The 17,584-nt window shown below is 37.7% G+C and overlaps 1 protein-coding gene across 14 annotated transcripts in view; it reads left to right on the top strand.

Annotated features, from left to right (window-relative positions):
• The window catches only part of LOC134354103 (activating transcription factor 7-interacting protein 1-like), a 154,098-nt gene that overhangs the window by 15,696 nt on the left and 120,818 nt on the right, over positions 1–17,584 (top strand). The window contains exon 1 of one of the 14 annotated variants that reach the window (XM_063062874.1): positions 10–349. The exons of the other annotated variants lie outside the window; for them this stretch is intronic. The gene's annotated coding sequence lies outside the window, so the exon portion shown is untranslated. Of the gene's footprint in view, positions 1–9; positions 350–17,584 lie in introns of those variants that run through there. 14 annotated transcript variants of the gene reach the window in all.

Raw genomic sequence — 17,584 nt, 5'->3', positions numbered from 1 at the left:
TTGTTGTTATGTGGTTGTGTGCTTGCAGCTATCTGACTGTAGCAGGCAAAGAATATTGTGTAACATATATACACACACGCCCCAACGTTCACACCCACACCAAAGCTAAAGTGAATGAATCATTGAAGGGAGATGATGCAGGGTAGGAAACCATTTTCTAATAACTCTCTGTAGAGAAGTCACTGTAAGTGAGGATGAAGCTACAGTAACCTCAGCTGCTGTGTCTCGGCAACCTCAAAATGGCTGACATTTGTTGTGGCTGTTTCCCCCTCATGCAAAAATGCCTTGAGCAAGTTTCTGTGGTTTATTTAAGGAAGTGCAAATATCACATATCAACTTTTATAAGCAGGTAAGCAATATTAAATATTTATTGCTTTTTATGTCTAACCAACATCAGACAGCTTTTCTCTCCTGTTGCTTTCAATGTTTTTTCTTTTTTTTCAGATTTTTTAGTTTTTCTGCTAATTTTAAGCGTAAACTCTTAAATTTAAACATAGTTATGTCCTGCTGATTGTATATCATGAATTTTTTTGCGATGTTTCTTGAAAAACTGTTTTGAATTTAGTCTACTGGAACCCTTAAGGAGGACCAAAATGGCTGCTAAATGGAGGTTCAGCGCCTACTTAATCAAAATTCTAGGATTTGGGACTATGAAAATGGCTGTTAAAATCAAGTGAAGACCGCTTAATGTGGTTGAGTGTTTATGTGAATTCACAGGACTTAACCCATTCTCAACTGGTGCACATCAGTATCTTGTTATTTCTCTCTGGTAAGTGATAACTGTGGCCATTTGGAAGGCTGGTGAGGGGATTGACAATTACTGGTTTAGTCAATCATTACCAGACTGTGTTCTGGTAAAGCTGTATTCTTTTTGTGTTGAATGGTGCAAAAGTGGGCTGTTCAGTAGTAGTTTATTTTGAAAAGGAATTTTCTGCAAATTTTGAAATCTAGACAGCTCCAGAACCAAGAATACTGTTGACTTTATGATGGATAGATGAATGATACTCTCCCATAGTTTTGCAGCCATCATAGGATTCTGAAGAGGGAGGGGGTGGGATAGGTGATGGGAAGAAGGTGGCTGGTGAAAGTCACCCAGGATATGCCTCTTCTCATGGCTACCATCAAAGAGGTGGTACAGGAGCCTTGAAGACACACTCAGCGTTTCAGGAAGAGCTTCTTTCCTTGCGCCATCAGATTGCTTATTCCATTAGGATGGACAGTGAACCCATGAACACTACCTCGTATCTTTTCCCTTCTTTCTGCACTACTTAATTAATTAAATTTTTTATATATACTTACTGTAATTTAGTTATTGTTATGTAATGCAGTTTACTGCTGCCGCAAAACAAATTTCACACCATGTGCCAGTGATAATAAATTTGATTCTTAATGTAGTTAACACGTTTTAGTTTAGACTTATGTTTTAACTTTTTATTATATGTTGCAACCAATAAAGTCTTGTATTTAAATATTATACCAGAGTTTTAATGTTTGATTAATATTTTAGTCAGTAATTTTCTTAAACTAACTTTACCAGTTGACCACACTCACTTTTCATCTTGCATAATGTTTATGCTGGTGCCAGATCCTCAACGCCGTCTTCAAAGCGCAATCTCTCTCAAGCCTCCAGGATCTTCTCATTTGAGTCTTCCTCTGTGATGTTCTTTCATCATGTGCTGCACAAATCATCCATAATACAAAGGCCTGGTCATCCATGAATGCTCAATGTTGCTTTTGTATTCTTTTTGAATAGACTCAATTTTTTTGGCTAGTAACCTTCCTCTCTATATTTGAATATTTTAGGGAATCCTTTGACATGCCTTCTGTTTTTCCAATGTTTTGTAGTATAGCCAAACACAATTTTTAAAATAACTTCTGGTGCTATTGAGTTTTCCTTTTCTTCATTCTCCATTCCAAAACAAAACACACTAAGAGCCATTTTTAAAAATGTCAATTTGTATTTAGAATCTTCTAGGATGATTTGTAATACCATTGAGTACATTTGGTTTTATTTAGAAACTGGGAAATTTGGCTAAGGCAGTACGGTAAATGTACTCATTTAGTGATAATTCATTGTTGACTCATAATTTCATATTCCAGTGCATGTTGACACCATCCACGATTATTTGAATAACTACTGCAGAAAGCACATGTAGTGCCTGCAATATTCCATAATACTAATCAGGAGCTAAAGTTGGATATTTCTTTTGTCATTTTTCACAACAAATGTGTTTTTGATTCCTATTTATTGGCATTTTGATAGCCGTCCAAAGTAATAAATAAGCAAAGTGAAATTTCAAAGTAATAATTACATTTCTATTTTTATTCACCATTGATTTCAAATCAATAGTATTTTTGATTTTTGGAAAAACAGGTACATAATAATACTTTGGTTTAGTGATACCAATTTAAAATAATGTAATTATCTTTTCAACATTAATGATATAGGATCCTTCAACTTTTCTGTTATCTACTTTAGGCTTTTACTTTAATGGAATGTTTCAATTTAAAATGCCATAATAACAATATAATTTTGCCATCGGTCAGATATTATCTAAAGCTGTAACATTTACTCAATGTTATTGTTAAAAGACAATGTACAATTAGGTTTTTGTACAGGTACAGTTGAAAGCTAGCCCCAGTATCCACTTAAGAGGCAGATTACATATTATAGCTGTTAACACTTCCAAGTATTAAAATCAATGTTGGCATCAGATTTTAAATAAACCCACAAAACTGGTTAATTGGTAACATTTTCTAGAGGTCACCTTTGACCAGTCAAGTGGGATACAAGTACTTCATTAGTTATGATTGGCTGTATGATATCCTGGGTTAGGAATTTGTGCTCCTTTTTTTTAAAGATGTATTTTTGGACTGCTGCAGTAGTTTTTACTAAATTTTTAACAATAACTTGTTTTCTGGAATGGCATTCTTTGCAATTGCATTTGTCATCCATAAGGCAGAACTTCACATCTTGATTTGCCTCTGGCTGGAGTGTTTATTAACAAATATCTCGCTTATACTCATCTCACTTGATAAGTATAAGCACAGATTTTAGTCACTTAACATCTCATTTGAATTAAGATTTAAAGTTGCTAGGGTTGATTTATACCCATGTGAGTGTAAAATGCTCTAATTTTCATAAATATCAATTGACTTTCCCAAGCCAAATCACCCAGTAACTTCTCTTTTCGACTCCAGAAGCTTTGGAGATTGTTGAACAATCGGGTCTTGTGAGAAAACCTCTAATCGTATGTTTATGCTATAAATTGTCTATTGAGTATAGTTCATGTACAGTTATTTTTCATAATTTTTGCTCAGGGTGTGTATAAGGTACAGCAAAGGGAAATGATTGTGTTTTATCTTTTGTATTCTGTGTGTCCAGCGATAAGAGAGAGGTGAAACGAAGGTCTAGATTATCATCTTATGAGCCAGACACATGCACAATATAACTGGAATTTCACGTGTGGGTATACTGGAGTAACGAGGTTTCTGTATTGATTAGAAAAAGGGAATAGATTTAATGAATAGATCCAAATAGACTGACAAGTAAAATGCTATCAGTAATGATTTTATTATTTTTACTCAAAAAAGAAACGAGTTGTTTGGAGAACATTTTTTGAAAAACTTGTAAATAATGTCCTAAAAGAACTGAGTTTCCTGTTAATAATTTTGTAATTGCATCGTTAGCCAGGTCTTTTGGCTATAAAAGATTACATACTTTGCATTTCTTGCCAAACTGTACAAGCTTCAGACAAATTTAAGATGGAATATGTATTTTTCTTAGTGCATTCACTAATTGGCTAACAGGCATGTTTATGTATTTTGTTATATTAAGAACTGAGGAAAAGGAATACATTTTCTTCAGACTTCGTGCTTGCTTTTCATTTCTTGGGAAACTTATTTGATTAGACTAGAATAAATAGTATGCTTTTGAAGTTTTAAATTTCAAATTTATTTTAGCCGGTGTGGTACAGTAGTGTTTACAGGTGGGGAACAATACAAACCATTGAATATATTCATCATTCTTGCATTACACATAATGTTCACTGAGAAATTGATTGTGGTAAGGTTTATTTTGGCATGATTCTTAGTTTATTTATGCAGATTCAATTAAGTAAACCATACCAGGGATATTCTGATGGCTTCACTATTCCCTGCAAAAACAGGACATCTCAGTCTTTTAAAGGTAGAGAAGCTGGAGTATGCTTTATGATTCACTCATTATGGTGGTTCTGTCTCAATCCTGCTCACCCGACCTGGAACATCTAGCAGTCAAATTTTATCTACCGAGGGAGTTTTCTGCCACCATCTTGGTAGCCTCAGGCCAAGGTCATGCAGGGAGTGGAGGAGCTGAGCACTATGATCAACAATCATGAAACAAAGCACCCAAATGCCTTCCCTATCATTGCTGGTATTTTCAACCAGTTCAGCTTGAAGAAGTCTCTGAACAACTACCACCAATGTATCACCCGTGGAACCAGAGGAGCCACACACTTGACCACTGTTATACCACCACAAGGAGTGCTTACCGTGCTGTCCCACTCTCATATTTCGGAAAGTCCGATCACCTGGCAGTACTTCTACTTCCTGTGTATAGGCAAAGACTAAAGCTCGCGGCACAAGTGGTGAGAACCAAGAAGGTATAGTCAGGAGGCGAAGGAGCACTTAGAGGACGGCATTGAGTTGGTGGACTGGACAATATTCAGGGATTAATCTTCAAATCTGAATGAATATGCAACGGTTGACATGGACTTCATCCAGACCTGTGTGGATGAGTGTGTGCCTTCAAGAACATGCCAGATATACCCGACCTGCTGAGTTCATCCAGCGTACTGAAAGTGTTGCTTTGATCTTTTACAGCATCTGCAGATTATTTTGTATTTCCAGATATACCCAAACCAAAAGCCATGGCTGTACCAGGAGATTAGTAACCTGCTGAGGGCTAGGTCTGTGGTATTCAAGACTGGTGATCCAGAACTATAGAAGAAGTCTGGGTACAACCCACAGAAGGCTACCTTAAGAGCGACAAGACAATTTGATCGAAGTTGGGGATGGAATCAGATGCAGCTCAGCTGTGGGATGGTTTTCAGGCCATTATTTCCTACAAAGCAAAACCTAACCTCATGACTGTCTGTGATGCTCACTCCCAGATGTGTTCACTTGGGAGGGAGAATAAAGCTACATCCCTGTAGCATTTGGTGACCCTGTGATCTCTGCCTCGGAGACAAAATATTTTTCAAGAGGGTGAACCCTCACAAGATGGCGGGCCTGATGGTGTACCTGGTAAGGCAGTGAATACCTGTGCCAATCAGCTTCCGTGTTGAAACACACCTTCACTCTCAGTGCTACAGTCAGGGGTTCCCACCTGTTTCAAAAGGGCAACAATCATACCAGTGCCCAGGAAGAACAGGGTGAGCTGCCTCGATGACTATCGCCCAGTTGCACTCACATCTACTATGATGAAGTACTTTGAGAGGTTGCTTATGGCCAGAATCATGTTCTGTCTAAGCAAGAACCGGGACCTGCTGTAATTTGCTTATTGCACAATAGGTCTGCATTGTATACAATTGCTCACCGCTTGGCCTTGGGTCACTTAGACAATAGGAATACCTGTGTCAGACTGCTGTTTATTGATTACAGCTCAGCATTCAACATAATCATGCCCTCATTTTTAATCAACAAGCTCCAAAACCCAGGCCTCTGTAGCTCCCTCTGCAACTGGATTGTTGGTTTCCTCAGCCAGTGCGTACCAGAATTGATCGCTGACAATCGACACTGACAGTAACTCAAAGGCAGCATCCATCATTAAGGACCCCATCACCCAGGATATGCCCTCTTCACATTGCTACCATCAGGGAGGAGGTACAGGAGCCTGAAGACACACAGTCAATGATTCAGCAACAGCTTCTTCCCCTCTGCCATCAGATTTATGAATGGACATTGGACCCATGAGCACTACCTCACTTTTTTGCTCTTTTTGCATTACTTAGTTTTTTTTTATGTATCTACTTACTGTAAATTACAGTCAGCCCTCCGTATCCGCAGGTTCCGCATCTGCGGATTCAACCAACTGCAGATCGAAAATATTGGAGAAAAAATTCCAGGAAGTTCCAAAAAGCAAAACTTGAATTTGCTGCATGCCGAGCACTACGCTGAATCCACGCGATTGAAGTGATGTGTACGCATACCCTGCTGTAGCCTCCCGCCATTTCACAGATCTCAGCCTCTCTCCAGCACTCGTTGTTTGAGCATTGTTTGCCTCGCGTCTCGTTTGTTCGCTGCTCGTGTTGTGAGTGAGAGGGAGGAGTTTAAGGCTAGTAAGGGATGGCTGGCTAGCTATGTAAGGCGCTACAGCCTCAAGAACTTAAAGATCACAGGAGAATCTGCATCGGCTGATGCTGAGGCAGCATCAGCGTTCCCAGAAGAGCTACGATGGTTGCGTCTGTACTGAACATGTACAGACTTTTTTTTCTTGTCATTATTCCCTAGACAATACAGTATAACAACTATTTACATAGCATTTACATTGTATTAGGTATTACAAGTAATCTGGAGATGATTTAAAGTATACGGGAGGATGTGCATAGATTATACGCAAATACTACGCCATTTTATATAAGGGACTTGAGGGTCCTGGAACCAATCCCCTGCGGATACCGAGGGATGACTATACATTGTAGTTATTATGTATTGCAGTTACTGCAGCCACAAACAACAAATTTCACAATGTGCGTCAGTAATATTAAACATGATTCTGATTCATTTTGGTCCTGGTATAAGAAGTATGCATCAGCACCCTCAAGAGATTCAACTTCATTTTTCAACTAGGTCACATTGAATTATGACCCAATGTTAGTGTTTTGCTTATTTTTTTGCTGATTTAACTGGGATTATATTTAGGGAGTAGTGTTGATAATTCTTAATGGAAAGAATTTGTGTATTTGTCAAATGTCATTTAATTCTGCTGAAAGATAACTAATTTGGCTGGGAATGGTGACTTGGGATGCTACATTCTTAATGCAACTTTATACAATTTTCAGGGATTGGGATACGGAACTTCAAAGTGCATTCTCCAGCTTCAAGGATAGATTACAGAAGAGATATAACAAGGTTATATAAAATCCTAAGGTATAAAGTTGCTCTTGAAATAGAGCCAGTCTAATAAATAGGAAATATTGATTCCACATCTGTATTTTTCCAGTCATAATCATAGTATGTGATCAGGAGCAGAAACTGTCTTGCCCATTTTCTCCAATCAATCTATGTAACCAGCTGTCAAAGAGATGCCTGGAATTTACAAGATGTGCAGTGATCTAGTGAGTGACCTGAAAAAGACATGTTTAGGCAATTTTAGACTGAGTTTACTTTTGATAGTGAGGTGTTGCCTTTATTTTTCTTATTTAAATATCAGTAGATTTTGTTCAAAACATTAATAAGTAGTTTTAAAGTCTTAAGCTTGCATTAGAAGGAGGTTATTTCACTGTTTTAGGGTTGTGATTATGGTGCTCTGGTGTGGACCAAATTGAAGTGATAATAAGATAAAACAGATCATTTTGAGCAGTTGTATTGAATTTCTTTTGCTTTATTGAAATAAATTGAATATCTCTCCTCCCTTTTTGAACCTTAACGACTGCTTTGTCCGGTTTTTCTTATTTACGAGATATAATGATATTTTACTGTTTTTGACTTTTCTAGTATTATGTTTACAATTTCTGAGGCAGAGGAAATAATGCAGGAAGGAATGTAAACCCAGGTGCTCAATTATAGTCTTTGCATTAACCTGAAAATTTAGTTTAGTATGACTTATTTTGAAGACTGGGTATTTTAGTTATATTAGCTGAGCGTTCAAGAAAGCTGATGCTTGATTGTAAATTTCATTATTTTTCAGTTGTATCAATGTTTACTTTTTTCTCTTCACTAATGTTGGAAGGTATTCTAATCTTACATTTGAAACATTTGCAGCACCCCTTTTGTTTTAAATATCAGGTTTGTATCCTGCTCATTAGTTGCACCTCCGCATTGAACTGGTGATCTTCCAATATTCTGAGTGACTGATTCATGTTGCACCAGTCTGGACATGGGCGATGTGTAGCAAAATATATAGCTACTTACTGCTTGAAGCAGATCAGGTATAGACTAGAAATATTCTAAGAAGTGTGCATTGGATAATGGTTAATAATCTGGAGATCTAGAATCCAATCAACATAATCATTAATTTTGTAGAATATTTAATATTGCTCACTTTTTCTAAATCTGTATTCTCACTTGTATGATATTTCCTATAAAAACATATTTAAATCCATTCTTGTTTTGAAGATGGTAGGAACTTGCACTGATAATTGGACAGAAACCCAATAAACTGTTTTCCAGTTTTTGTTATGTAGAACTAGTAGTAGTTAGTGATTTATTATCTCACAAACAATACAGTATCTTTGCTTAAGTTATTTTCCTGCTCCTCAATATTCAAATTAGATAAGCAAGAAAGATTGCAATAATGACCATGTTGTGATAGTACTTTCAAAGATTGTCACATCTATCAGGATGGATGGAGATTGATGTTTCTATAATCTGTCTCCAAATTAGCGATAGGCCGTATAGGACCTAAAATGGGAATCATTTTATCCTAAGGGGTAGTGAATCTTTCCTATATTTCCAATGAGGTTTCTTTAAACAATAATTGCTCATATTTCAAGTTTGCGTGTTCTTTTTTGCTTCTCTGGGAATCATTTGAGAATCATTTGTTCTTGGGTGGCTGACAAGCCAATGTAGGACTGTAGATAAGACAAGCGGGGGATTCAAAGTGGATCATTGGAGAGATGGTGCATTTCATCATTTAGACTTGGCTTCTCTGTATTTCTGTGGAATGGACTATATTCTCAGTGCCATACTCATTTACCATTCTCAATTATCATAGGTTTGTGATTCCCTTAAATCTCTGTGCTAGTTACAGTCTCAGAGAAGATGATTCAGTCTTTTTTTTGTTGTAGTGGAGTTCACGATAAATTTGTTTTGCAAGTCCGGTGTCAGACATATGAACTGCATGGTTTGCTCTTGGGAGTCGATTAGAATCTCGATGCAGGAGATGTCGGCCTGGGAGAGGGCACTGATGTTGGTTCACTTACCCTGCCAATAGATTTGGAGAAATGTTTTTATTCTCTTCTGTTGTTCACTACTGGCGTTCTGCCCAGTTGTTTAGCCTGCTTTGAGCTAATTATTAGCCTGGTTGCTTAGCAACTGTCAGCTGTCTCAGGAGACGAAGGGAACTAATGCCTGGGGCAGCAGAAGTGCAGCTGAGTTGGGCGTGAGAGATGGCAAGTGGAGTTGCAGCACATGCTGCGGAACTGAGCCGAGTCTGTGGGTACATGATCAATTAGACACTGCTCAACAATCGGATGCTGATTAGCATCTCTTGTATTTGTCATGCTTTTTTACGTATTACATAGTGCTGAAACCGGTCAAGTGAGGAGAGATGACTAGTGCAGTGTGCATGTTCAGATACCCTGCGCAGCAAAATTTGCAGTGATTTCAGAAAGAACATTCTTTTTATACAATTATCCTTTTAAAGTACTGATCTTTCAGTTTTGAGGTAAAGCAGTTGTCATTTGCAGTTCTTTCCTTATTTTTCAAAAGTATTTATAGTTTTAACAGGAAATCTAATCATTGCTAGACCACAGGTTATTCCTTTTTTGAAGTATAGGAGCTAAAAAAAAGTGTTTTTTATGTCAATCTTGAAACCAAACAGTCTGTTCACATTTTGACACAGGATGGTGGGAAGTGTAAACTGTAGTGTAGAGGTTAGCACCATGCTATTACAGCTTGAGGAGTTGGCGTTTGGAGTTCAATTCTGACGTTATCTGTAGGAAGTCTGTAAGTTCTCCCCGTGGAATGCACAAGTTTTCTGAGAGTCCTCCAGTTTCCTCCACAGTCCAAAGATGTACCGGTTAGTAGGCTAATTGGTATTGTGAATTGTCCTGTGATTAAGCTAGAGTTAAGTTGGGGGTGGTTGGTTGGCACGGTGCGAAAGGCCTGTTCCGAGCAGCATCTCTAAATTACTAAAGTGAAATGAAGAATATGAAGTCCATCCAACTCCAGCAAAACAAAAGCAGAAGTGAGCTACCTTTTGCACATTTACACCTGTGAGCATTTTTCATTCTTCTGTGTCCTGAACGAGTATTTGTGAATAATAATAAATTGCCAAATCTCTGGAAACTTTAATTTTGTTTTCTTTTTAAATTAAAGTTGGTCCTTCTCAATGATATTTGTGCTTCATTCTCCTATTTTGACTACTAGATAAGTTTTTTTTAGGCTCAGTCGTACAACAGAGAAATGGGCACGTTCATGCTGATCCTTTTGCACATCTACTGAAAACATATTTGCCTATATTCAAGGCAGTATTCTTCACTGCCATGTCTATCTAAGTATCTCTCAAATGTGGTCATAATTTGGTATATATCTGTCAGGTCAAGATTTGTGCTCCAGAAAAAGTGAGCCCCAGCCTATCCAATCTCTCTTAAACTATAGCCCTCCAATTTATACAAACTCCTTGTGAATTTCCTCCACTTTTTCCAGTGCTATCATGACTAGAGAGCTGCACATAATATTCTCAAGTGTATTCTAACCAGTGTTTTGTTAAGTTATTTGAATGAATGTTTATTAGCAAAAGGTTAATTCTACTAGATTGGTCAGTCTTTAATTATTAGATGTCTGCCATCAGTGGTAATCGACTATACTGGTACTCTATCCAGGTATAGGAAAACCAGTAGTTTTTCACTTGTGTTTAATTCATTGACCTGGAGTGATAATGAATGGATCAGATTTTTAAAAACATAGAAAACATACAGCACAATACAGGCCCTTCAGCCCACAAAGCTGTGCCGAACATGTCCTTACCTTAGAACTACCTAGGCTTTACCCATAGCCCTCTATTTTTCTAAGCTCCATGTAGCCATCCAGGAGTCTCTTAGAAGACCCTATCATTTCCGCCTCCACCACCACTGCCGGCAGCCCATTCCATGCAATCACCACTCTCTGGGTATAAAACTTAGCTCTGACATCTCCTCTGTACCTACTTCCAAGCACCTTAAAACTATGCCCTCTCGTGCTAGCCATTTCAGCCATGGGGAAAACCTCTGACTATCCACATGATCAATGCCTCTCATTATCTTGTACACCTCTATCAAGTCACCTCTCATCTTCTGTCGCTCCAAGGAGAAAAGGCCGAGCTCATTCAACCTATTTTTCATAAGGCATGCTCCTCAATCCAGGCAACATCCTTGTAAATCTCCTCTGCATCCTTTCTATGATTTCCACGTCCTTCCTATAGTGAGGCGACCAGAATTGAGCACTCCAAGTGGGGTCTGACCAGGGTCCTATATAGCTGCAACATTACCTCTTGGCTCTTAAACTCAGTTCCACGATTGATGAAGGCCAATGCACCGTATGCCTGCTTAACCACAGAGTCAACCTGCATAGCAGCTTTGAGTGTCCTAAGTTTTGAACTACATTAGATGTTGTACTGATCAGTACAAAGGTAACAAGTGGGATGAATGCATGACAGGTCCTGGTCAAATAAGATGAAGTTTTGTCTCAAAGGTAATGTGTAGTATAAATAAACCTAGAGGTTTTGTGTATAAGATGCTTAAAATCAAAAATCTTATGACCATTATTATCCATTTCTTTATTGTCATATGTTCAAAGCTATGTTCATTGTTATATAATTTCACTTTTAATGATTGATCATTGTTGTAGATTCCAGAGACTTTCTCCTCACCACCCCCCCATGTTATTCCTTAATGTCACTAATTTACTATTCCATTTGATTTTTTTCTTCTGATTTTATTTTAATAAAGTTGCAGTGCACATACTGCTACTCAATGATCTGGCTGCATCTTGCAATGGAGTGTGATTGTGAAAATATTGTTTTCTGCAGTTCATCATTGTCTCAAGATTATGTGGCTTCTGAACCCAGCTCTTTGACTTTTAACTATATTACAAAATAAAGTTAAAAATCTTCCCTGTAATACTATATGAAATTTTCATTTTTATAAAGTATTTAAGAATGATCTAGCATCTTCTGCCATAACTGCTTAACTCCCAAGAAATATTTTTATAAGTCTCAAGTGCCTGTGAAAGTGCTGCTTTCTTGGCCACATGATATTTGAGAAGGGATCCGAGAAGAGCTGCACTGGAAAATTTAATTTCCCACATGGAAAAACTAGATGGGCTTTTATTGTATGGTCATCCTCTTCAGAATGCCACAAATGTTAATATTGAAATTATAATGTTAGTGAAACCGCGTTAAGTTCTTGAGCCTCATTAATCTACTTCTTACTGTGGTTCACCTTGCTGGAAGGTGGTCACACATTTATCTTGCCTCACATTCCAAGAAGCTTTTATTCCTAAATGAAGATGATAGCCTTCTAGCTAAACTAGAAACATATTATGATCTAGAAATGGATGCAGCCTTGCTACCTTATTGCTACTCCCACAACCAAATTATGTTGTATCGGATTGAAAGTCAAGTATGTATTCTTTTGGACTACATCGTTTAGCTGCTTTTTGCATCAGCTTACTTAGCCACTGAGGATATTGTATGCCTGCAGGACTGAATTTGATTTTGCTAGAAGAATTAGCTCAATTATTTAAATGATTAATAGAGAAAATTAGCAAAGATGTTGCCTGGACTTGGGCACTTAAGTTACAGTATAGGGAAAGGTTGAATATGTGATTAGCTGTATTGCAGTTACTCTATGGTAATAAAACGAAATGTTGCAAATACTTGGGTCAGGCAGCATGTGGCTAGAACAACAGCATTAACATTCAAACCAAGACCTTTAAATGGAATGAGACAAAGTTAGAAAACAAGCAATTTTCAGAGAAGATGAAGAATTGTGAAGAATAAGTTAGGATGAATGCTGAGAGGATTGAATGCTACAAACTGATGGTGCTGACTGAGAGGTGAAGGTTTGCTGATTGCAGATGATATGTCAATGTTGAAATTGTGAGATCAAGTGCAGTAGCTGGAAATCTTGAATAAAATATTGGAAATGGGCAATAAATCAGGCAACAGAAAACATTAGCAGTTGGTTTGGTCTCCTAATGGTTGTATTGTGTAGTATAAATGATGAAATTAAAGTCTATGAAACAAGTGGGCAGTAATTGTGGGGGGCTAATGTCTACTTTATAAACCCCTATAAAGTCCCATGGTGGAAGTTAATCATCAAAATCTAAAGTAATGCAATTAGGGCAATGTACCCAATCAGTTTAATGGACGGCAATCAATGAGTGTATTTGTACTCCATTGTGAAATTTTGCAGATGGAGAAAGTATTGGAGGGAAGTGGGGATAGAGAATAATTGTAAAAATAATTTGTGCAAGTCATGGTTGCGTACCACGGGTGGAGCTAAGTTCCTTGATCAATTGTTACACTAATTAATTTCTTAGAGTTGACTGATATGTATTGCCAACTGTTTTTTAAATAAGCATTTTCCTTGCAAGTTTCATGCAATCATGATGCATCAGTGCTGCATATATTAAGACATTTTGGAGCACTAACTTTTTAAGCTGATAGCAGATTCAATAAATAGAATTTTCTGTTTGCCAAGATATAATGAGCAGTGTCACAGGCATATTTAACACGTTCACATAACTCATGATTTATTGGGTGAATCTGATGGTTAAATTTGCAAATGACACAGGTAGGTAAGAAATTTGTGAAGATGATGTTTGGGGCTACAAAAAGATATGGATAGGTTAAATAAGTGGGCAAACATCTAGCAAATGGAAGATTGTGTGGGACAGTGCAAAATATGTGAAATTTTACAGGATTTTTTTAAAGCAGTACATTTAATTGTTGAAAGTTACAGAGCTCAGTCTGTCCTAATACTAGATTTTTGTCTATGTACGTGGATACTGTAAGTGACTGGGAAAGGGGAAAGAATTTTCACTTCAAAAATGAAAATGGTTTGCTGAGCCTGTTTCAAACCTTACTATTCACAGCCTATACAGGTAAAGAAGCTTAATTACCTATGACTGTCACATTCACTCATTTAGACATCTTTTTCCATCCTCACCATCTCTCCCATCTTTTCTGCCGCCGAAAACTAATTTGTTTTCTATCTTGCCCGGTTTTGGCTGGGTGTCTCACTTGAAACATTAACTGTTTCTCTTTCCACAAACACTGGTTGATTTATTGAGCCTTTACAGTTTTTTCCATTTTTATTTCAGAATGTTTTTATTGCAGGAGAATTAAATACAAAAGCAGGAAAGTTATGCTTCAGTTATGCAGGACAAAAGTGAGGCCTCATTTGGAATCTCCAGTACACAGTGCAGTATTGAAACTTTTAAATAATGAAGGATGTTAATGTATTGGAAGGGTTCATTGTCTCATAATGCAAGGCTGGACAGTCCAGGCTTGTATCTACAGGAGTTTCGAAGAGTGAGAGGAGGATTTGATGTCTCTGTTGTGAATCTCTGGAGTTCTGTACAGCCAAGTGAGTGGTCAGTGGGATTATTTAAGGCAGAGTATGGATTCTGAAGGAATCGAGTGATTATCCAATCATATTTTACTATCTATAGCGAGTACTGTCAAAATAAAGAGCCCTTAATATGCTCCTCTTTCTTAGATTACCCCTTGGCACGTGGATGACTTGCTCCCATTTCTAGCTCCCTGGGTTCTGTGATTAATGTAGGAAATGCTGACAACCCATTGACTGGTGGAGCATAAGGTGGCCAATGAAATGGGCAGTTGGATAGCTTGAGTTCATTTACATAGGACTTCTATGTACACTCCGCATATCGGTCATTTTGGGTTCAAAATGGTCCTTTTATCCTTTGCAACACACATAAAAGTTGCTGGTGAACGTAGCAGGCCAGGCAACATGTCTAGGAAGAGGTGCAGTCGACGTTTCAGGCCGAGACCCTTCGTCAGGACTTTTATCCTTTGAACAGTTTTGGATAAATTTCTGAGTCAGTGGGATTACTGTGCTTGTTTTCGCTAGGAGCGTTTGAGAAAATCCTTGAATTTATTTTGTCTGCCTGGTTATCTAATTTGTGCCAGTTGGGAATAGCTTGCTTTGTGATGCTAGGCACACAACCATAGCCTACTCAATAGAGCCAACAGAGTGCAATTAGATTGGGGATGTTGGCTGGGAAAGAATGGTTTGTTTGACCTTCCACTGAAGATGCAAAATATTTTTAGCAGCGGCAATATTAGTATTATCTTTCCAGTGCCTTGATATGCTTGAGAGTTGAACTAACAGCAAGTACTTTAAGGCTTGAAATACTGATGCCTGGTAGATTAATTTTGTATCATGTTTCTAGTCTTGATTTTTTTTTAAAGTGCATTTTCCTAGGTGAACCAAATACTGTGTTGGTACACTGGTGATGGCGGATTTCATCGTCAGTGTAACTGCGGAAATGTGGCATCTGTGGAATGGGAAGTCTGCTTCTGTTTCTTTTCAGGGTGTAATACAGCAAGGAACAGGTAGAGAGAGGAGCTTTAGTCTTGCAGATGTTGAACTTCCCATTAATTTGTATGCCTCGATGAACAAGTCGGTCAATGATATGGATCTCGGCCATCAAATGTGAGCAAACGTAAGCATTATCAGTATAGTGCCACTCATCTGATGACATTGATCTAACCTTGGACTTTGAATTTGTTTCCTGTTAAATGAGACAGGATTTCTGCTTCAACAAGCAAAAAGTCCATCCCCCAAGATGAAGGACAAAAAACAGATCCTTCTGGATGACTTCAGCCTCGAAATGCAATCCTTGCATTTTGTGATCAGCAAAATGATTTTGTCACAACCAGCAGCCTATTTTGTCAGGACCTTGAGGTATTAGCCCTGCTCCGACATTAGCACCTGTTGGATTATATCATTGAAAGAAGGACCATAAGGATCTGTCACCTGTCTGTGACAAGTATTGATGACTGTTGGACTGACCTCTGCCCAGTATGTCATATTAACCTCCATTAAACTGACTCCAAAACGGTGCCATAAAACAACAGGGCTGAAGTTATGAAAGAAGAGAACAGATCACAGGCAACCTGTTAGCACTAGCCAATAGAGCTGTAGAATAACTACAACTGATGGTCTGGCTTGAAGGCAGCCATAACTGACTCTTTTAAATAGACCAGCAAAGCTCAAAGTAAATTTATTATCAAAGTAAGTGTGTGTGTATAGATAGAGATGTGTGTATATTATATCACCATATACTGTGCTGAGATTTACTTTCATGTGGGCATTCACAGTAAGCACAAAGAAACACGATAGAATCAATGAATAACTGCACACAAAGACGGGAAAACAACAAATCTGTAAATACAAAAAAGAAAAAAAAATACTTAATATTGACAACCTGTTGTAGAGTCATTGAAAGTGAGTCCATGGATTGTGGAATCAGTTCAATGTTGGGGTGAGTGAACTTATTCTCCCTGGTTCAGGAAACTGATGGTTAAGGTAATAACTTCCTGAACCTGGTGGTGTGCAGCCTAAGGCTCCCTTACCTCCTTCCTGATGGCAACAGCAAGAAGAGAGCATGGCCTAGATGATGGGAGTCCTTGATGGATGCTGCTTTCTTGTGACAGCACTCCATGTAGATGAACTCAGTGGTGTGATGTACTGGGCAGTATTCACTGATCTTTGTAGTAAGAAAAAAAAACAGCACAAAGAAAGCAACTGGTGTGATTAGAATCACTAGAACATCTAGGAGCTAAATAACTACAAATGTAATGCCTTTATTGGAAGCATAACAATGTCTTATGACAATGAAATGGAACTCAGGTTTTCTGACAAAGGAGATCTAGCAAAAATCCTAGCTAGCATCATTTCTGAGATCTGAGGAGCTCTAAAGTCTCTCCACCATGACAAGGTGACAATCTTCAGAGAGTGTAGTTAAATAATCTTAGTGTAGAATTGTCAGTTTTCTGAGTTAGTGATTTGAGGTGTGCTACACAGATAGAGATCATTAGAAAATGTAAATATAGAAATGAATTGTAATGTTTTTCTAATTTAGCAAAGCCACCACAGCACTTCTAATTTGAGTACGTATTGACTGGCTGCAAGTGTATTTGCATTAAGCCAAGGCTTTGCAAGGTGCCAGTAGTATCTCATGTTTACTAATGCTCTATGTAAAATTCAAAGAACTGAATGCTTTGAAGATTAATATGCACTTAGTACTTTAATTTTGACATTGGAAAAATTGGTTACTTGCAGATCCAAGAAGGATAAGCTACCTAGCTAGTTTAAAAGAACTTCAATTACTTGTTCAGTGTCCATGAGGTAGCTGTTGATATGTAAGAAATTTTTTCTTTTAAAAAACATTTAAATAAAGGTCATCGCTGATATGGGTATTCTTCACAGTCAAATAGATTAGTGATAATTTGAAGTAATTAAACATGAATTGTAATGGGTTGAGACCAGCCGACTTGATAAATGTTTGAGAAACCTATTTCACAACATTCCATGTCTTCAGGTTTCTAACAGTTTGAAAGATGGGTATCCTGAGCCTGTAATATGACCACAGAAAACATTTATAGTAATTATTTTACAACTTTCATTTTTCTTACTCAGGCTATCAA

This window comes from Mobula hypostoma, chromosome 11, assembly GCF_963921235.1.
Source record: "Mobula hypostoma chromosome 11, sMobHyp1.1, whole genome shotgun sequence".
Classification (NCBI taxonomy): domain Eukaryota; kingdom Metazoa; phylum Chordata; class Chondrichthyes; order Myliobatiformes; family Myliobatidae; genus Mobula; species Mobula hypostoma.
The sequence above is the reverse complement of the archived record's forward strand: the minus strand, read 5'-3'. Positions and strand labels throughout refer to the sequence as shown.